The following is a 21,889-nucleotide window of genomic DNA, read 5'->3' as shown; positions in this document are numbered from 1 at the left end:
CAATAAAATTCATGTACAATGTACTACCTTAACATTACAGAGGGCGGGATTGAACCCTGACCCTCCGACAGCCGAAGGATCCGGTTCAATGCCGGCTGCAGCGGCTGCGTTTCGATGGAAGCGAAACGCAAAAGGCGCCGTGTGTTCCGTCCATGGGATGTCAACGCACATTAAAGGACCAGGTGGTCCAAATCAACCCATAGCCCTCCCTTACGGCGCTTTTCCTGCTTTCAGAGCTGCTTTCCTCTCCACGACAGCCGCAACACTTTCCTGGCTTGCCTCGCTCTGCGTTTGGTTTCTTCTCGGACACTATTGTTGTTGTTGTTGTTGTTGACCTCACACAATGGCACATACCCACAAGGGGGATTGGCCATAACCAGGCGGTGACTATTTAAATGACCAGTTGCATGTGGCAAGCATGGGATGACCTACCAAAATTTGGATCGCACAGTTTCCGTAGCCGAGGTGGTTGCAGGAGGTTAGGGGGGTCATACAAACTAAAATTTAGGCAAAGAAGGGGTAGAGACTACTATAAGTGGTTGTAAAAACCGAAATACAGAAGCTGATAATGGGATGGGCAGGACGAAAGTTCATGATGGTAGACGTTTTGATTCAAGGAGATAATTTTGAACGGCAGAGCAAACATTCCCATTGGTATGGCCAAGCATAGAAGCTCCAAGAGACAGAACCGCAGAAGACAGGCGAAAACTGAGATTCTGATACGACGTACGGGATGGCCTATGCACCTCTTCTGCTTCACTTCTAGGGTGCTTCGATAAACAAACGAGACTAAGACTTTGATAGGGGAGACGGAATATGAAGTGACTTTGAAGACGGGCTGCTGGTCTGTTCGACGTAGGGGCAAAATTCAGGCCCGAACTTTGCGCAAAACCGCCAAATCTACGCGCGTTTAAAATGATGGCATGACAGTAGCAGTGTTTGATACAGTCGACCTCCCAATTAGCGCTCCGCGCAGCATCTCTTCTTCTAGGTTCCGTTTCGTTTTCGTTGGGCTACACCATTATATGATATGAAGTGTCAGAAAAATCGGAAACTGTAGGCCCAATTCACTGCGCGAACGTCAGGTCACCGCCCCCGACGGCTAGCCAGATGTCCCCGTTACCAATGATCAACTGCGTCGCTGATTTCGCTGTATTTGTAAGCCTGCCAATTTTGAGTGGTTGGGCAACAAAAAAAAAATATGGCTGGCAGTTTAGCATTGCTAAGCACAAAATATTATGCGAAAGCAGTTTCTTGCAGAACATATTACTTCTCCCCCTATCCTCTATTTCTGTCCCCTCACCTCTTTCATTTCATTTCTCCATTCTGCCTGCTATCCTTTATTTCCGCTGCCCCAGCTCAGGTGCTTCAGTATCGATGGCAGATGCCGGGGCTAGCAAAAATCTTTTCCTTCCTTTTTATTATTATTTTTAATAAAACCACTACCACCACCAGGAGAATAATAATTGGTTTTTTTGGGGAAAGGAAATGGCGCAGTATCTGTCTCATATATCGTTGGACACCTGAACCACGCCGTAAGGGAAGGGATAAAGGGTGGAGTGAAAGAAGAAAGGAAGAAGAGGTGCCGTAGTGGAGGGCTCCGGAATAATTTCGAAAAACTTTTCCTTCCTTTTTACTATTATTTTTAATAAGACCACTACCACCACCAGGTGAATAATAATTGGTTTTTTGGGGAAAGGAAATGGCGCAGTATCTGTCTAATATATCGTTGGACACCTGAACCACGCCGCAAGGGAAGGGATAAAGGAGGGAGCGAAAGAAGAAAGGAAGAAGAGGTGCCGTAGTGGAGGGCTCCGGAATAATTTCGACCACCTGGAGATCTTTAACGTGCATTGATATCGCACAGCACACGGGCGCCTTTTGCGTTTCGCCTCCATAAAAACGCAGCCGCCGCGGTCGGGTTCCAACGCGGGAACTCTTGATCAGTAGCCGAGCGCCCTAACCACTGAGCCACCGCGGCGGGTACTGACGTTTTTCAGATACACGGCTTTGTACATGCAGGATACACAATAAAATTCATGTACAATGTACTACCTTAACATTACAGAGGGCGGGATTGAACCCTGACCCTCCGACAGCCGAAGGATCCGGTTCAATGCCGGCTGCAGTGGCTGCGTTTCGATGGAAGCGAAACGCAAAAGGCGCCGTGTGTTCCGTCCATGGGATGTCAACGCACATTAAAGGACCAGGTGGTCAAAATCAACCCATGGCCCTCCCTTACGGCGCTTTACCTCCTTTCAGAGCTGCCTTCCTCTCCACGACAGCCGCAACACTTTCCTGGCTTGCCTCGCTCTGCGTTGGTTTCCTCTCGGACACCAATACGACGTACGGGATGGCCTATGCACCTCTTCTGCCTCACTTTTGGGGTGCTTCGATAAGCAAACGAGACTAAGACTTTAAGAGGGGAGACGGAATATGAAGTGACTTTGAAGACGTGCTGCTGGTCTGTTCGACGTAGGGGCAAAATTTAAGCCCGAACTTTACGCAAAACCGCCACATCTACGCGCGTTTAAAATGATGGCATGACAGTAGCAGTGTTTGATACAGTCGACCTTCCAATTAGCACTCCGCGCGTGCGTTCTTCTGGACTCCGTTCCGTTTTTGTTGGGCTACACCATTATGATATGAAGTGTCAGAAAAATCGGAAACTGTAGGCCAATTCACTGCGCGAACGTCAGGTCACCGCCCTCGACGGGTAGCCAGATGTCCCCGCTACCAATGTTCAACTGCGTCGCTGATTTCATTGTATTTGTAAGCCTGCCAATTTTGAGTGGTTGGGCATCAAAAAAAAACATATGGCTGGCAGTTTAGCATTGCTAAGCACAAAATATTGCGCGAAAGCAGTTTCTTGCAGGTGGAACACTACCGCTACGTATACCTGAAAGCGCGATTGAGGTGGCCACTGACCTAGGGAGCCGGTTATGCGCCCTCAAAAGCATTCCTGTGCTGCGCAAAGGAAAGGCTCATAACTGCCTCAATTTGTCAGTGAACGCCACCGCCTACTTACTCACCGAGGGGTGGCACTGACCCAGTGAGCCCGTTACACTTGCTACTCAGAGGCTTGGCAACACCACTGAAACCCGGGGAGTGCGGCTACACTGAACACTTAATAATAATAATATTAATTGGTTTTTTGAGGAAAGGAAATGGCGCAGTATCTGTCTCGCATATCGTTGGACACCTGAACCGCGCCGTAAGGGAAGGGATAAGGGAGGGAGTGAAAGAAGAAAGGAAGAAGGAGGTGCCGTAGTGGAGGGCTGCGGAATAATTTCGACCACCTGGGGTTCTTTAACGTGCACTGACATCGCACAGCACACGAGCGCTTTAGCGTTTTTCCTCCACAAAAACGCAGCCGCCGCGGTCGGGTTCGAACACGGGAACTCCGGATCAGTAGTCGAGCGCCCTAAACACTGAGCCTCCGCGGCGGGTTATTTATGTTAGGCGTACGTATTTTTTGCATCCAGTTTACATCGTTAAGTTGCTTATTGCCTCTGGAATTTTCCATCACGCACTGAAATGTATATGTTACTCGCCTTGCAACCCGCCGCGGTGGCTCAATGGTTAGGGCGTTCGACTACTGATCCGGAGTTTCCGGGTTCGAACTCGACCGCGGCGGCTGCGTTTTTATGGAGGAAAAACGCCAAGGGGCCGTGTGCTGTGCGATGTCAGTGCATGTTAAATATCCCCAGGTGGTCGAAATTATTCCGGAGCCCTCCACTACGACACCCTTTCTTCCTTTCTTCTTTCACTCCCTCCCTTACCATTCCCTTACGGTGCGGTTCGGGTGTCCAACGATATATTAGACAGATACTGCGCCATTTCCTTTCCCCAAACACCAATTATATTATTATTATTATTATTATTATTATTACTAGTCGCCTTGCGTCGATTTGCCCCGATTTGGGTTGAATCAAAGATGGAAAAAGCACGCGTGCGTGTGCGTGTGCGTGTTCGCGCGCGCGTACCTGAAAATTGAAGGATCGGCTGTTATTTTCACACAGTCTGTGTTCAGGTAATTATAACATGCTTGAAATCTTTTTCCGAGATATTTTTTCTCCCGCGGTATTTTATTCGACACTGAAACGCAATGTCAAGAGTGGCACGCTATGGAGGAACGTTGGCAGCTGCTCCCCTGTCTTGCTTGAGCTTCCAGTGATAATTCACGCACTAAAAGCAGAGTGCATGCCTTGGTAGTTTTCGAACCGATATATTGGGTGGACTACTGTTCATTATTTGAATGTAAGCAGAGTGTATTGTCGTATTTATGGCTTAGGGAACACGCAGGAAACATATGTACTTTCGTGTTGAGCCCGCCCTTTGGTTTCATGGTTTGGTAGCAAATCATTTTGAGACGAGGCAGTTGCCATGCATTCACACATTCGCAGCAAAATAATCGGCTTCCGATTTTTATTCCATATAACACCGTCTGTTGCTTTCGAAGCAATTTTTTTTCGCTAAATACTAAATGATCGCATTCTGTCGGATCTTGAGTGTGCCAATTTTTCAATGAATTTGTCCACACAAATGCAGCACAGCGGCTATGCATGCCGTATGCGGACAAACAGACAAACGAACATCCACCTAATCTCTCGCATGTGAAGCCTTGCTAGCAAGGTTAGACGACACCTTTTAGAACGCGGCAAGGCGACACGCTAGAGCAAGCTTCAAATGAAAGCGGCCCGAGATACGGGCCCGATTCATCCTCGAAACGCACCGCCTGACGACCTCTTCGTTCGCTACACGATAGAGACGAAACAGGCGACAAAAAGCGGGACATTTCCGATCTGTGCCTCTTGTGCCTGGCGTTAGCAGTCTACCCCGCCTGCAAGAGGGGCTGTTGCAAATGGGTTGCAAGCCCCAAGGGTAGCGTTGGCCTGGCGGCCTGGGGCAAAGCTGGAAACATCCGAAGGGCCCGGCAAAGGATGAGTCGACTGGCAACAGAACAACTTGTTTATTCTGGCATCGCAAAAGAGCAGCCGGTCAGGGCGACCACGTTACTCGAAGGAAGAAATCGAAGTCCCTCGTTGGCGTCCGGGGCAGCTCCCTTTACACCCACGGAGTCGAGGGCAAGAAGGAACGGCTTGGGAAGAGGCGTCCGATACGGCGACGCTTGAACATGTTCAGACGTGACGTGCGCGTCCGCCGGGCCGGCGCCGGTCAGACCTCCTCGCCTCCCAGTTGGGGAGCTCCTCTCCCCGGCTGCCGCGCTTTGACAAGCGTGGGCACCAACATGCACACACACACACACACGCACGCACGACGACACGTGGCACTGAAACCTGCCTGGACGCGCTTGGCGGGAGGCGTTGCGGCAGCGATGAACGGGCCCAAAATGACCGCCACTTTGAACGAAGCCGCGGCGTCCGTTGCATCCGCGCCGGCTATACCGCGCGTCGTAGGCGAGACGTAACAGACCGCCCCGCCGGGAGGAGATCCCGGTGGTCAGGGGACTGCATCCGCTGTCCGGAGGGATGTCGCTCGATGATGCTCGTAATCGAAACCGGTCGTCCCTCGACGTTGCTTGAGCGCAGCGCACAGAGAAGGCCTCGTTCTTAGGTTCAGGATCACACAGGACACTGCAAAGTGACTTCGGGAGAGTTGCCATTTTTGTGCTCGTTCCCAGCAAGCGTTAGAACTACGCCGAAACGCAACCGCTCAGTCAGCAAGCACGAGACAACCCTCACTAAGCTCTGCCAGGCTCTTTCCCCTTTTATACTACTGCCTAGTCCCTTACAGTAGTCAAGCAGCACTCAGAACGCGTCCACAAATTGGAAAATTGCACTAGAAAGCACATAATCACTTTGAAACACTAAACAAAAGCAATATGTTAAAAATCCTTCCTCAGGAAGAAAACATCAGTAACAAACAACTTTGAGGCGGATTCCTACGTTAGGGGCTTCGACTTAAGCCATCGGCGTTACCGTTGAGACTCCCCTTTTTGTAACGCACCTCAAAGGAATATTGTTGCAAAGCGAGGCTCCAGCGCAGGAGGCGGCCATTTTTGGGAGAGATGGTCTGCAGCCATTGGAGAGGGCAGTGATCCGTCTTAATGATAAACCTCGAGCCGGCTAGGTAGCATGACAATTTCTGAACGGCCCACACGAGACACGCACACTCTTTCTCGGTGGCGCTGTACGCCTGCTCACGACAGGTCAGCTTACGACTAGCATACAGGACGGGGTGTTCCACTTCTCCATTGTCCCTTTGGCACAGTACAACGCCCATGCCTCGCTCACTAGCATCGCACTGAACAACGAACCCTTTTGTGTAGTCTGGCGATCGTAGCACAGGCTGGCTTGTTAGGGCGCTCTTTAGGGCGCTAAAAGCTCTTTCCTTTGTCTCGCTCCAGACGACTGTTTGGGGCTCTGTTTTTCTTAGAGCATCCGTCAGGGGAGCCGCGATATCGGAGTACCTGGGGATGTACCTCTGATAGTAGCCGGCGACACCTAAGAACGACCGAATATCGGTCTTCGTGCGCGGTTGCGGGAAGTCTCGCACAGCGGCCACCTTTATTTCAGAGGGGCGGCGACGACCCTGTCCAATCACGTGACCGAGGTAGACAACCTCGGCCTGTGCTAATTGGCACTTGGGAGCCTTGACTGTCAAGCCCGCTTCGCGCAGGCGGGTTAGCACTGCCCGCAAGTGTGCCATATGCTCAGACCAGGATGCGGAGAATATCGCTACGTCGTCTAAATACGGTAAAGCGAATTCTTCCTGTCCCCGCAACACTTTGTCCATGAGGCTTGAAAAGCAGTATGGCGCGTTCTTCAAACCAAAACTCAAAACTTTAGGACGGAATGTTTCCATTGGTGAAATGAACGCCGCATACCTACTAGCCTCTTCTGTAAGTGGAACCTGCCAATAACCCCTGACAAGATCTAGGGTGGAAATAAACTGAGCGCTACTAACTTTCTCAAGGCGCTCCTCGATGTTAGGGATCGGATAAATTTGATCCTTAGTGATGGAATTAAGCCTGCGGTAGTCGACGCAAGGACGAGGTTCCTTGCCCGGTACCTCAACTAAAATCAAAGGGGAGGTATAATCACTCTCACCCGCCTCGATAACACCGAGCTGTAGCATTTTCTTTACCTCAGCCTCCATAATATCGCGCTGGCGGGGTGACACCCGGTACGCCTTGGATCATACTGGCTCTGGGGAGGTAAGTTCTATACCATGAGTAAGGACAGAAGTCCTACCAGGCCTCTCAGAGAACTGACCTTGAAACTCTTGTAAGAGTTGGTGTAGTTCGGTTTTCTGCTCAGGCGACAGCGGTGCTTTAATGATTAAGTCACTAATGACCTGATCAGTGTCTTCCCTGTTCGTCACTGAGCCTAGTCCCGGAAGCTCGACCGGAAGCTCTTCTAACTTTCCCGTGTCGGGCATTTCCTCTCCAGTACCTGGTGCCTTCAACGCTACAGGCTCAATTTTATTCAGTTCGGATGTGCTCTGAATATCAGCTTGCTGCGCCTCCGACCCTTTCTCATTGTTCGACAACGTCGGCCCCGCAACCACCGCCTTTGCAGCGAGCTCCCGAACTCTCGATCTGGTTAAGGCCTGAACGCTAGCCTCACCAAACAAAAGCCCCTTCTCGCGCAGGAGGTGATCGGACTTGTTCGAAAATAGGTACGGGTACTGGGGGGGGGGGGGGGGGGCAGCATAGATGACACCGCGGCCTCCGTCTCAAGTGCTCCGAAAGGTCCTTCAATAAGCACTTTTGCTACGGGCAGACACACGCTATGAGCTTCCACGGCTTGCTTGATCCATGCGCACTCGCCCGTGAACATATCGGGTTCTACGTAAGAGGGGTGAACTACATCCAATGTAGCTGCGGAATCACGAAGCACTCGGCACTCTTTCCCGTTCACGAGGAAGTCTCGCATGTAAGGCTCGAGAAGCTTCATGTTCTCGTCAGTGCTACATAATGACAAACACACGACTTCTCTTTTTGTTTCTGGACACTGCGCCGAAAAGTGACCCGGCTTCTGGCACGTATAACACACGCGCGCTTGCCTCCTCTCGAACCGCTTTCTGCGTTCGGCTTCGGCTGCCGCCGTCTCCTTACGTTCGGTCGGACTGCTTTCACTCGCATCCGCACTACGTGTGTCCCCCCTTGCTCTTATGGGTGTGAACTTCGGCCTCTCAGACTTGGAGCCAAATTCACCCTTTTGACCGTCCTTAGCTCCGCGAGCCCGACGCGTCACAAATTCCTCGGCTAGCTCGGCGGCTTTAGCCACTGTACTAACGTCTGGCCTATCCAAGACCCAGTACCGCACGTTCTCAGGTAACCGACTGTAAAACTGTTCTAGCCCGAAACACTGCAGAATTTTCTCGTGGTCACCAAACGCTTTCTCTTCTTTGAGCCACTCCTGCATGTTTGACATAAGCCTGTAGGCAAACTCTGTATATGACTCGCTTCTGCCTTTTTCATTTTCCCGAAACTTCCGACGGAACACCTCCGCTGACAGCCTGTACTTTTTTAGCAGACTCGATTTCACTTGGTCGAAATCCTCTGCCTCCTCTCTCTTCAAGCGAGCGACTACGTCGGCCGCCTCGCCGGGTAACAAAGTGAGCAAGCGCTGTGGCCACGTTTCCCGAGAGAACCCCTGCTTCTCGCAGGTTCGCTCAAAGTTAACCAGGAACAAACCAATGTACTCTCCAAGCTTAAACGGCCGCATCAGGTCAGTCATTTTGAACGATACCCGTTCTCCTGCACCGTGTGCCTGACTTCCATTACGAGCGCGTTCCATCTCTACCTCGAGACGCTTCATTTCCAAAGCGTGTTGACGGTCGCGCTCTTCTTTCTCTTTTTGCTCTTTACGTTCGCGCTCCTCTTTCTCTTTCTCCTCTTTCTCCCTCTCCTCAATTGTCTCAAGGCATTCCGACAGCTCGTCATCCTCAGCCTCCAACTCAAGAATAGCCCTTAGCAGTTCTGGTTTTCTGAGTTTGTCTGAGACATCCAGACCCAACTCTCTTGCAAGCTCCAGCAATTTCGGTTTGCGCAACGACTTCAAATCCATGGCTGCTCCGAATGCTGCTTTCTCTACTGCCTACTATTGTCTTGCCGCAAACTAACCCGGCAGCAACGACAACACAATTACCAGCTCTGTTTCTGACACTAACAAAAGCCTGGCAAATCTCAGAAGAAGAAAGTCCCGCACTCACCAAACCTCGCAGCCAAGAATTCAGCGCAGTCGTTCCGCTGCAGGCAACCAGTCATCACACAGGGCTCGTTGCACTGCTCCCGGATGGTCGTTGTGCTGCACAGCATACAGTTGACCGCATATCTTCGCTGCTGGCCTCCGTTGTCGGGATCTCACCGCTGGCAACCAGTTGTTGCAAATGGGTTGCAAGCCCCAAGGGTAGCGTTGGCCTGGCGGCCTGGGGCAAAGCTGGAAACATCCGAAGGTCCCGGCAAAGGATGAGTCGACTGGCAACAGAACAACTTGTTTATTCTGGCATCGCAAAAGAGCAGCCGGTCAGGGCGACCACGTTACTCGAAGGAAGAAATCGAAGTCCCTCGTTGGCGTCCGGGGCAGCTCCCTTTATACCCACGGAGTCGAGGGCAAGAAGGAACGGCTTGGGAAGAGGCGTCCGATACGGCGACGCTTGAACATGTTCAGACGTGACGTGCGCGTCCGCCGGGCCGGCGCCGGTCAGACCTCCTCGCCTCCCAGTTGGGGAGCTCCTCTCCCCGGCTGCCGCGCTTTGACAAGCGTGGGCACCAACATGCACACACACACACACGCACGCACGACGACACGTGGCACTGAAACCTGCCTGGACGCGCTTGGCGGGAGGCGTTGCGGCAGCGATGAACGGGCCCAAAATGACCGCCACTTTGAACGAAGCCGCGGCGTCCGTTGCATCCGCGCCGGCTATACCACGCGTCGTAGGCGAGACGTAACAGGGCGCACGGACGGCGGCTTCTGCCAATGGGGTCCCGGACTAGGGACTCCACCTGGTGTGTGAGGAGGCTTCCCAGTAATGGCCTATTCACACGACGGCCCGTTCGCCCGCGGCCCGCGCATCACGTGTTCGTGCGTCACCAAATCGAGAGGCGTGCTGTCGGCCCGCGGACTGGACAACCAAAGAAATTCAAGTGCCTCTCCCCTCGCGGGAATTAGCGGCGGCCCGCGAAGATGCGCCCGCCAGCTCTGGCAACCACCGCTCTTGCCAGTATTTCGGCTGCCGCATTTCGCTGAGCTGGCGCGCTGTTTTGACAAGCTGCACTGCGTTCACTACCATGACGAAGCGATCGACGGGGCTAGCAAGACGGCCCAGGCCATTGAGGAACTGGACAAAGGGCCGCACCTGCACCATTCAATCGCAGTCATGGGTCGCAAGGAAAGACCAGTTTGACCAGCGTTGACAAACACTTTAAAATAATCTGGCAACAGTGGCACACCCAGCGCGTCGTCTGCTCTTTTGGCCCGTTGCATCCGCTTGACGTCATCGAATCGCAGGACAGTTTTTAGTGGCGCATGAACACGTGATGCGCGGGCCGCGGGCGAACGAACCCTCATGTGAATCGGCCATAAGGGAAGCCCCCGAACACCTCTCTGTAATACCTATATCGAACAAATGCTTTTCACCACCACCAGATGGGTGGGGGTGCGCTGAGGGTCTGGGCTTCTTAGCAGGGGCTTCTCTACTATCAATATTTTTGCTCGCCCCGGGAGAATTTGGGCACTCCCAAGTTATATGGTCGAGGGTTCCTCTCGCCCCACCGTGTGTGCATCGATCATGCGACCTCAGCTGCTCCTCAGCTGTCGCCTGTCCTCGCGACAGCTTCTCCATTATTTAATTTTGTGTCTGGTGGGGGTGCCAGCATACGTCCAAATTTGTAATGGTCAACAATTTCCCCGTAATTTTGCAGGCGCTCCTCTTTCCCCCAGTGCTCGGGAGGCTCTATAGGCTACCAGGAAATAGAGGAGTCGGGCTATATATCTCGTGAGCCGCCTCGTTACCGGGGACGGCGGCGTCTGCGGGTGTCCAAATTAAATGAATTTTCTTATCCAGCGGTTGTTGGCTAAGGATCTTGGCCGCTTCCGGCGAGATCCTGCCTCTTCCAAAATTTTGAATGGCAGTTCTACTGTCGCTTACTACGAATTTCGCTTTTGTTCCTACGCAGGCGAGCGCTATAGACACTTCCTCCGAAGTCTCTGTGTTGCGCCCCCGGATGGCTGCCGCGGAGGAGGAGGAGGAGGAGGAGGAGGAGGAGGATAAACTTTATTTTCATCGACCAAGGCAGCAGTTGGTGTGGGGTTATAGCCCCATCAAGTGGCCATGAGCCCGTGGCGTCCGGCGACTTCTAGGGCTCTTGTCCCAACCCGGATCTGTGTGTCCGAGTCGGAACTGAGCAATGCGGCCTCCCACTGGTCTGGATTCGAGAGCTGCAAACGTCGCGGAGGGGAGTGCCGAGGGCAAGCCCAGAGTATGTGGGATAGAGTGGCACGTTGGGCACATAGTTGACAGGAGGGAGAGTAGACACCAGGGTATATGCGGGCATATTTAGCGGGGTTGGGGAAGGTGTTCGTTTGGAGTTGCCTTCACGCATCCTCTTGGTGTTTGGTTAGAGAAATACGTGCGGGGGGATATAGAAGTCTACCTAAACGGTGGTGCATGGTTATGTCATGAAATGTCACCATACGATGTCTCGCCGTCCGCAGGACGGGCGACATCACATCCCGGTCGACGAATCCTCGGGCATGATTGTGGGCCGCCTCATTTCGTGGATGGGATGAGTACGCAGGGACCCAGATCAATTGGATCGGTCGGAGTTGGTCTTTGGTGGAGTGGAGGAGAGACAGGGTTACGGGGGAGACCCGGCCTTTGGCGAAATTACGAATCGCAGATTTAGAGTCGCTGAAGATGGTTTCTGCAGAGGTGGAGACCATCGCCAAGGCTATGGCCGCCTCCTCGGCCTCTTCAGGTGATCTAACGGGAATGGAGCACGCAACCAACGGCCGTACACAGTAGTTTACAACCGCGAACGAATAAGCCACGGAGACTGGAGCCCCTCGGCCGTTGACGACCGAAGCTACTGCCGCTCCCGTCCAGCCACCCGCCGCATCAACATATATACGCTACGTCCGCTTTCTCCATATTACCGAACCTAAGCTCTAGAGCCTCGGCTCTCTTGGCCCCTGCGTTCTACGTTGAACAATAATAATTGGTTTTTGGGGAAAGGAAATGGCGCAATATCTGTCTCATATATCCTCGGACACCTGAACTGCGCCGTAAAGGGAGAGATAAACGAGGGAGTGAAAGAAGAAAGGAAGAATGACGTGCCGTAGTGGAGGGCTCCGGAATAATTTCGACCACCTGGAGATCTTTAACGTGCATTCATATCGCACAGCACACGGGCACCTTAGCGTTTGGCCTCCATAAAAACGCAGCCGCCGCTGTCGGGTTCGAAAGCGGGAACCCTTGATCAGTAGCCGAGCGCCCTAACCACTGAGCCACCGCGGCGGGTACTGACGTTTTTCAGATACACGGGTTTGTACATGCAGGATACACAATAAAATTCATGTACAATGTACAACCTTAACATTACAGAGGGCGGGATTGAACCCTGACCCTGCGACAGCCGAAGGATCCGGTTCAATGCCGGCTGCAGCGGCTGCGTTTCGATGGAAGCGAAACGCAAAAGGCGCCGTGTGTTCTGTCCATGGGATGTCAACGCACATTAAAGGACCAGGTGGTCCAAATCAACCCATAGCCCTCCCTTACGGCGCTTTTCCTCCTTTCAGAGCTGCTTTCCTCTCCACGACAGCCGCAACACTTTCCTGGCTTGCCTCGCTCTGCGTTTGGTTTCTTCTCGGACACTATTGTTGTTGTTGTTGTTGTTGACCTCACACAATGGCACATACCCACAAGGGGGATTGGCCATAACCAGGCGGTGACTATTTAAATGACCAGTTGCATGTGGCAAGCATGGGATGACCTACCAAAATTTGGATCGCACAGTTTCCGTAGCCGAGGTGGTTGCAGGAGGTTAGGGGGGTCATACAAACTAAAATTTAGGCAAAGAAGGGGTAGAGACTACTATAAGTGGTTGTAAAAACCGAAATACAGAAGCTGATAATGGGATGGGCAGGACGAAAGTTCATGATGGTAGACGTTTTGATTCAAGGAGATAATTTTGAACGGCAGAGCAAACATTCCCATTGGTATGGCCAAGCATAGAAGCGCCAAGAGACAGAACCGCAGAAGACAGGCGAAAACAGAGATTCTGATACGACGTACGGGATGGCCTATGCACCTCTTCTGCTTCACTTCTAGGGTGCTTCGATAAACAAACGAGACTAAGACTTTGATAGGGGAGACGGAATATGAAGTGACTTTGAAGACGGGCTGCTGGTCTGTTCGACGTAGGGGCAAAATTCAGGCCCGAACTTTGCGCAAAACCGCCAAATCTACGCGCGTTTAAAATGATGGCATGACAGTAGCAGTGTTTGATACAGTCGACCTCCCAATTAGCGCTCCGCGCGGCATCTACTCTTCTAGGTTCCGTTTCGTTTTCGTTGGGCTACACCATTATATGATATGAAGTGTCAGAAAAATCGGAAACTGTAGGCCCAATTCACTGCGCGAACGTCAGGTCACCGCCCTCGACGGCTAGCCAGATGTCCCCGTTACCAATGATCAACTGCGTCGCTGATTTCGCTGTATTTGTAAGCCTGCCAATTTTGAGTGGTTGGGCATCAAAAAAAAATATATGGCTGGCAGTTTAGCATTGCTAAGCACAAATATTAATAATAATTGGTTTTTTTTGGGGAAAGGAAATGGCGCAGTAACTGTCTCATATATCGTTGGACACCTGAACCGCGCCGTAAGGGAAGGGATAAAGAAGGGAGTGAAAGAAGAAAGGAAGAAGAGGTGCCGTAGTGGAGGGCTCCGGAATAATTTCGACCACCTGGGGATCTTTAACGTGCACTGACATCGCACAGCACACGGGCGCCTTAGCGTTTTTCCTCCACAAAATATTATGCGAAAGCAGTTTCTTGCAGAACATATTACTTCTCCCCCTATCCTCTATTCCTGTCCCCTCACCTCTTTCATTTCATTTCTCCATTCTGCCTGCTGTCCTTTATTTCCGCTGCCCCAGCTCAGGTGCTTCAGTATCGATGGCAGATGCCGGGGCTAGCAAAAATCTTTTCCTTCCTTTTTATTATTATTTTTAATAAAACCACTACCACCACCAGGAGAATAATTGGGTTTTTTTGGGAAAGGAAATGGCGCAGTATATGTCTCATATATCGTTGGACACCTGAACCACGCCGTAAGGGAAGGGATAAAGGATGGAGTGAAAGAAGAAAGGAAGAAGAGGTGCCGTAGTGGAGGGCTCCGGAATAATTTCGAAAAAACTTTTTCTTCCTTTTTACTATTACTTTTAATAAAACCACTACCACCACCAGGTGAATAATAATTGGTATTTTGGGGAAAGGAAATGGCGCAGTATCTGTCTCATATATCGTTGGACACCTGAACCACGCCGTAAGGGAAGGGATAAAGGAGGGAGTGAAAGAAGAAAGGAAGAAGAGGTGCCGTAGTGGAGGGCTCCGGAATAATTTCGACCACCTGGAGATCTTTAACGTGCTATATATCGCACAGCACACGGGCGCCTTTTGCGTTTGGCCTCCATAAAAACGCAGCCGCCGCGGTCGGGTTCGAACGCGGGAACTCTTGATCAGTAGCCGAGCGCCCTAACCACTGAGCCACCGCGGCGGGTACTGACGTTTTTCAGATACACGGCTTTGTACATGCAGGATACACAAAAAAATTCATGTACAATGTACTACCTTAACATTACAGAGGGCGGGATTGAACCCTGACCCTCCGACAGCCGAAGGATCCGGTTCAATGCCGGCTGCAGCGGCTGCGTTTCGATGGAAGCGAAACGCAAAAGGCGCCGTGTGTTCCGTCCAAGGGATGTCAACGCACATTAAAAGACCAGGTGGTCCAAATTAACCCATAGCCCTCCCTTACGGCGCTTTTCCTCCTTTCAGAGCTGCCTTCCTCTCCACGACAGCCGCAACACTTTCCTGGCTTGCCTCGCTCTGCGTTGGTTTCCTCTCGGACACCAATACGACGTACGGGATGGCCTATGCACCTCTTCTGCCTCACTTTTGGGGTGCTTCGATAAGCAAACGAGACTAAGACTTTGAGAGGGGAGACGGAATATGATGTGACTTTGAAGACGTGCTGCTGGTCTGTTCGACGTAGGGGCAAAATTTAAGCCCGAACTTTACGCAAAACCGCCACATCTACGCGCGTTTAAAATGATGGCATGACAGTAGCAGTGTGATAGAGTCGACCTCCCAATTAGCACTCCGCGCGTGCGTTCTTGTTCCGTTTTTGTTGGGCTACACCATTATGATATGAAGTGTCAGAAAAATCGGAAACTGTAGGCCCAGTTCACTGCGCGAACGTCAGGTCACCGCCCTCGACGGGTAGCCAGATGTCCCCGCTACCAATGTACAACTGCGTCGCTGATTTCATTGTATTTGTAAGCCTGCCAATTTTGAGTGGTTGGGCATCAAAATAAAATATATGGCTGGCAGTTTAGCATAGCTAAGCACAAAATATTGCGCGAAAGCAGTTTCTTGCAGGTGGAACACTACGGCTACGTATACCTGAAAGAGCGATTGAGGTAGCCACTGACCTAGGGAGCCGGTTATGCGCATTCAAAAGCATTCCTGTGCTGCGCAAAGGAAAGGCTCATAATTGCCTCAATTTGTAAGTGAACGCCACCGCCTACTTACTCACCGAGCGACTGAGGTGGCACTGACCCAGTGAGCCCGTTACACTTGCTACTCAGAGGCTTCGCAACACCACTGAAACCCGGGGAGTGCGGCTACACTGAACGCTTAATAATAATAATAATAATTGTTTTTTTGAGGAAAGGAAACGGCGCAGTATCTGTCTCGCATATCGTTGGACACCTGAACCGCGCCGTAAGGGAAGGGATAAGGGAGGGAGTGAAAGAAGAAAGGAAGAAGGAGGTGCCGTAGTGGAGGGCTGCGGAATAATTTCGACCACCTGGGGTTCTTTAACGTGCACTGACATCGCACAGCACACGAGCGCTTTAGCGTTTTTTCCTCCATAAAAACGCAGCCGCCGCGGTCGGGTTCGAACACGGAAACTCCGGATCAGTAGTCGAGCGCCCTAAACACTGAGCCTCCGCGGCGGGTTATTTATGTTAGGCGTACGTATTTTTTGCATCCAGTTTACATCGTTAAGTTGCTTATTGCCTCTGGAATTTTCCATCACGTACTGAAATGTATATGTTACTCGCCTTGCAACCCACCGCGGTGGCTCAATGGTTAGAGCGTTCGACTACTGATCCGGAGTTTCCGGGTTCGAACTCGACCGCGGCGGCTGCGTTTTTATGGAGGAAAAACGCCAAGGCGCCCGTGTGCTGTGTGATGAAAATCCCCAGGTGGTCGAAATTATTCCGGAGCCCTCCACTACGACACCCTTTCTTCCTTTCTTCTTTCACTCCCTCCCTTACCCTTCCCTTACGGTGCCGTTCGGGTGTCCAACGATATATGAGACAGATACTGCGCCATTTCCTTTCCCCAAACACCAATTATTATTATTATTATTATTATTATTATTATTATTATTATTATTATTATTATTATTATTATTATTATTATTATTATTATTATTATTATTATTAGTCGCCTTGCGTCGATCTGCCCCGATTTGGGCTGGATCAAAAATGGAAAAAGCACGCGTGCGTGTGTGTGCGTGTTCGCGCGCGCGTACCTGAAAATTGAAGGATCGGCTGTTATTTTCACACAGTCTGTTGTCAGGTAATTATAACATGCTTGAAATCTTTTTCCGAGATATTTTTTCTCCCGCGGTATTTTATTCGACACTGAAACGCGATGTCAAGAGTGGCACGCTATGGAGGAACGTTGGCAGCTGCTCCCCTGTCTTGCTTGAGCTTCCAGTGATAATTCACGCACTAAAAGCAGAGTGCATGCCTTGGTAGTTTTCGAACCGATATATTGGGTGGACTACTGTTCATTATTTGAATGTAAGCAGAGTGTATTGCCGTATTTATGGCTTAGGGAACACGCAGGAAACATATGTACTTTCGTGTTGAGCCCACCCTTTGGTTTCATGGTTTGGTAGCAAATCATTTTGAGACGAGCCAGTTGCCATGCATTCACACATTCGCAGCAAAATAATTGGCTTCCGATTTTTATTCCATATAACACCGTCTGTTGCTTTCGAAGCAATTTTTTTTCTGTAAATACTAAATGATCGCATTCTGTCGGATCTTGAGTGTGCCAATTTTTCAATGAATTTGTCCACACAAATGCAGCACAGCGGCTATGCATGCCGTATGCGGACAAACAGACAAACGAACATCCACCTAAGCTCTCGCATGTCAAGCCTTGCTAGCAAGGTTAGGCGACACCTTTCAGAACGCGGCAAGGCGACACGCTAGAGCAAGCTTCAAATGAAAGCGGCCCGAGATACGGACCCGATTTATCCTCGATACGCACCGCCTGACGACCTCTTCGTTCGCTACACGATAGAGACGAAACAGGCGACACAAAGCGGGACATTTCCGATCTGTGCCTCTTGTGCCTGGCGTTAGCAGTCTACCCCGCCTGCAAGAGGGGCGCACGGACGGCGGCTTCTGCCAATGGGGTCCCGGACTAGGGACTCCACCTGGTATGTGGGGAGGCTTCCCAGTAATAGCCTATTCACACGACGGCCCTTTCGCCCGCGGCCCGCGCATCACGTGTTCGTGCGCCACCAAATCGAGAGGCGTGCTGTCGGCCCGCGGGCTGCACAACCAAGGAAGTTCAAGTGCCTCTCCCCTCGCGGGAATTAGCGGCGGCCCGCGAAGATGCGCCCGCCAGCTCTGGCAACCACCGCTCTTGCCAGTATTTCGGCTGCCGCATTTCGCTGAGCTGGCGCGCTGTTTTGACAAGCTGCACTGCGTTCACTACCATGACGAAGCGATCGACGGGGCTAGCAAGACGGCCCAGGCCATTGAGGAACTGGACAAAGGGCCGCACCTGCACCATTCAATCGCAGTCATGGGTCGCAAGGAAAGACCAGTTTGACCAGCGTTGACAAACACTTTAAAATAATTTGGCAACAGTGGCACACCCAGCGCGTCGTCTGCTCTTTTGGCCCGTCGCATCCGCTTAACGTCATCGAATCGCAGGCCAGTTTTTAGTGGCGCATGAACACGTGATGCGCGGGCCGCGGGCGAACGGACCATCGTGTGAATCGGCCATAAGGGAAGCCCCCGAACACCTCTCTGTAATACCTATATCGAATAAATGCTTTTCACCACCACCACCACCACCAGATGGATGGTTGTGCGCTGAGGGTCTGGGCTTCTTAGCAGGGGCTTCTCTACTATCAATATTTTTGCTCGCCCCGGGAGAATTTGGGCACTCCCAAGTTATATGGTCGAGGGTTCCTCTCGCCCCACCGTGTGTGCATCGATCATGCGACCTCAGCTGCTCCTCAGCTGTCGCCTGTCCTCGCGACAGCTTCTCCATTATTTAATTTTGTGTCTGGTGGGGGTGCCAGCATACGTCCCAATATGTAATGGTCAACAATTTCCCCGTAATTTTGCAGGCGCTCCTCTTTCCCCCAATGCTCGGGAGGCTCTATAGGCTACCAGGAAATAGAGGAGTCGGGCTATATATCTCGTGAGCCGCCTCGTCACCGGGGACGGCGGCGTCTGCGGGTGTCCAAATTAAATGAATTTTCTTATCCAGCGGTTGTTGGCTAAGGATCTTGGCCGCTTCCGGCGAGATCCTGCCTCTTCCAAAATTTTGAATGGCAATTTTACTGTCGCTTACTACGAATTTCGCTTTTGTTCCTACGCAGGCGAGCGCTATAGACACTTCCTCCGAAGTCTCTGTGTTGCGCCCCCGGATGGCTGCCGCGGAGGAAGAGGAGGAGGAGGAGGAGGAGGAGGAGGAGGATAAACTTTATTTTCATCGACCAAGGCAGCAGTTGGTGTGGGGTTATAGCCCCATCAAGTGGCCATGAGCCCGTGGCGTCCGGTGACTTCTAGGGCTCTTGTCCCAACCCGGATCTGTGTGTCCGAGTCGGAACTGAGCAATGCGGCCTCCCACTGGTCTGGATTCGAGAGCTGCAAACGTCGCGGAGGGGAGTGCCGAGGGCAAGCCCAGAGTATGTGGGATAGAGTGGCACGTTGGCCACATAGTTGACAGGAGGGAGAGTAGACACCAGGGTATATGCGGGCATATTTCGCGGGGTTGGGGAAGGTGTTCGTTTGGAGTTGCCTTCACGCATCCTCTTGGTGTTTGGTTAGAGAAATATGTGCGGGGGGATATAGAAGTCTACCTAAACGGGGGTGCATGGTTATGTCATGAAATGTTACCATACGATGTCTCGCCGTCCGCAGAACGGGCGACACCACATCCCGGTCGACGAATCCTCGGGCATGATTGTGGGCCGCCTCGTTTCGTGGATGGGATGAGTGCGCAGGGACCCAGATCAATTGGATCGGGCGGAGTTGGTCTTTGGTGGAGTGGAGGAGAGACAGGGTGACGGGGGAGACCCGGCCTTTGGCGAAATTACGAATCGCAGATTTAGAGTCGCTGAAGATGGTTTCTGCAGAGGTGGAGACCATCGCCAAGGCTATGGCCGCCTCCTCGGCCTCTTCAGGTGATCTGACGGGAATGGAGCACGCAACCAACGGCCGTACACAGTAGTTTACAACCGCGAACGAATAAGCCACGGAGACTGGAGCCCCTCGGCCGTTGACGACCGAAGCTACTGCCGCTCCCGTCCAGCCACCCGCCGCATCAACATATATACGCTATGTCCGCTTTCTCCATATTACCGAACCTAAGCTCTAAAGCCTCGGCTCTCTTGGCCCCTGCGTTCTACGTTGAACAATAATAATTGGCTTTTGTGGAAAGGAAATGGCGCAATATCTGTCTCATATATCCTCGGACACCTGAACTGCGCCGTAAGGGGAGAGATAAACGAGGGAGTGAAAGAAGAAAGGAAGAATGACGTGCCGTAGTGGAGGGCTCCGGAATAATTTCGACCACCTGGAGATCTTTAACGTGCATTCATATCGCACAGCACACGGGCACCTTAGCGTTTGGCCTCCATAAAAACGCAGCCGCCGCTGTCGGGTTCGAACGCGGGAACTCTTGATCAGTAGCCGAGCGCCCTAACCACTGAGCCACCGCGGCGGGTACTGACGTTTTTCAGATACACGGGTTTGTACATGCAGGATACACAATAAAATTCATGTACAATGTACTACCTTAACATTACAGAGGGCGGGATTGAACCCTGACCCTCCGACAGCCGAAGGATCCGGTTCAATGCCGGCTGCAGCGGCTGCGTTTCGATGGAAGCGAAACGCAAAAGGCGCCGTGTGTTCCGTCCATGGGATGTCAACGCACATTAAAGGACCAGGTGGTCCAAATCAACCCATAGCCCTCCCTTACGGCGCTTTTCCTCCTTTCAGAGCTACCTTCCTCTCCACGACAGCCGCAACACTTTCCTGGCTTGCCTCGCTTTGCGTTTTGTTTCCTCTCGGACACTATTGTTGTTGTTGTTGTTGGCCTCACACAATGGCACATACCCACAAGGGGGATTGGCCATAACCAGGCGGTGACTATTTAAATGACCAGTTGCATGTGGCAAGCATGGGATGACCTACCAAAATTTGGATCGCACAGTTTCCGTATCCGAGGTGGTTGCAGGAGGTTAGGGGGGTCATACAAACTAAAATTTAGGCAAAGAAGGGGTAGGGATTACTATAAGTGGTTGTAAAAACCGAAATACAGAAGCTGATAATGGGATGGGCAGGACGAAAGTTCATGATGGTAGACGTTTTGATTCAAGGAGATAATTTTGAACGGCAGAGCAAACATTCCCATTGGTATGGCCAAGCATAGAAGCGCCAAGAGACAGAACCGCAAAGACAGGCGAAAACTGAGATTCTGATACGACGTACGGGATGGCCTATGCACCTCTTCTGCTTCACTTCTAGGGTGCTTCGATAAACAAACGAGACTAAGACTTTGATAGGGGAGACGGAATATGAAGTGACTTTGAAGACGGGCTGCTGGTCTGTTCGACGTAGGGGCAAAATTCAGGCCCGAACTTTGCGCAAAACCGCCAAATCTACGCGCGTTTAAAATGATGGCATGACAGTAGCAGTGTTTGATACAGTCGACCTCCCAATTAGCGCTCCGCGCGGCATCTGTTCTTCTAGGTTCCGTTTCGTTTTCGTTGGGCTACACCATTATATGAAGTGTCAGAAAAATCGGAAACTGTAGGCCCAATTCACTGCGCGAACGTCAGGTCACCGCCCTCGACGGCTAGCCAGATGTCCCCGTTACCAATGATCAACTGCGTCGCTGATTTCGCTGTATTTGTAAGCCTGCCAATTTTGAGTGGTTGGGCATCAAAAAAAAATATGGCTGGCAGTTTAGCATTGCTAAGCACAAAATATTAATAATAATAATTGGTTTTTTTGGGGAAAGGAAATGGCGCAGTAACTGTCTCATATATCGTTGGACACCTGAACCGCGCCGTAAGGGAAGGGATAAAGAAGGGAGTGAAAGAAGAAAGGAAGAAGAGGTGCCGTAGTGGAGGGCTCCGGAATAATTTCGACCACCTGGGGATCTTTAACGTGCACTGACATCGCACAGCACACGGGCGCCTTAGCGTTTTTCCTCCACAAAATATTATGCGAAAGCAGTTTCTTGCAGAACATATTACTTCTCCCCCTATCCTCTATTCCTGTCCCCTCACCTCTGTCATTTCATTTCTCCATTCTGCCTGCTGTCCTTTATTTCCGCTGCCCCAGCTCAGGTGCTTCAGT

Source organism: Amblyomma americanum, chromosome 1, assembly GCF_052857255.1.
Source record: "Amblyomma americanum isolate KBUSLIRL-KWMA chromosome 1, ASM5285725v1, whole genome shotgun sequence".
NCBI lineage: Eukaryota > Metazoa > Arthropoda > Arachnida > Ixodida > Ixodidae > Amblyomma > Amblyomma americanum.
Note: the sequence above shows the minus strand (reverse complement) of the source record.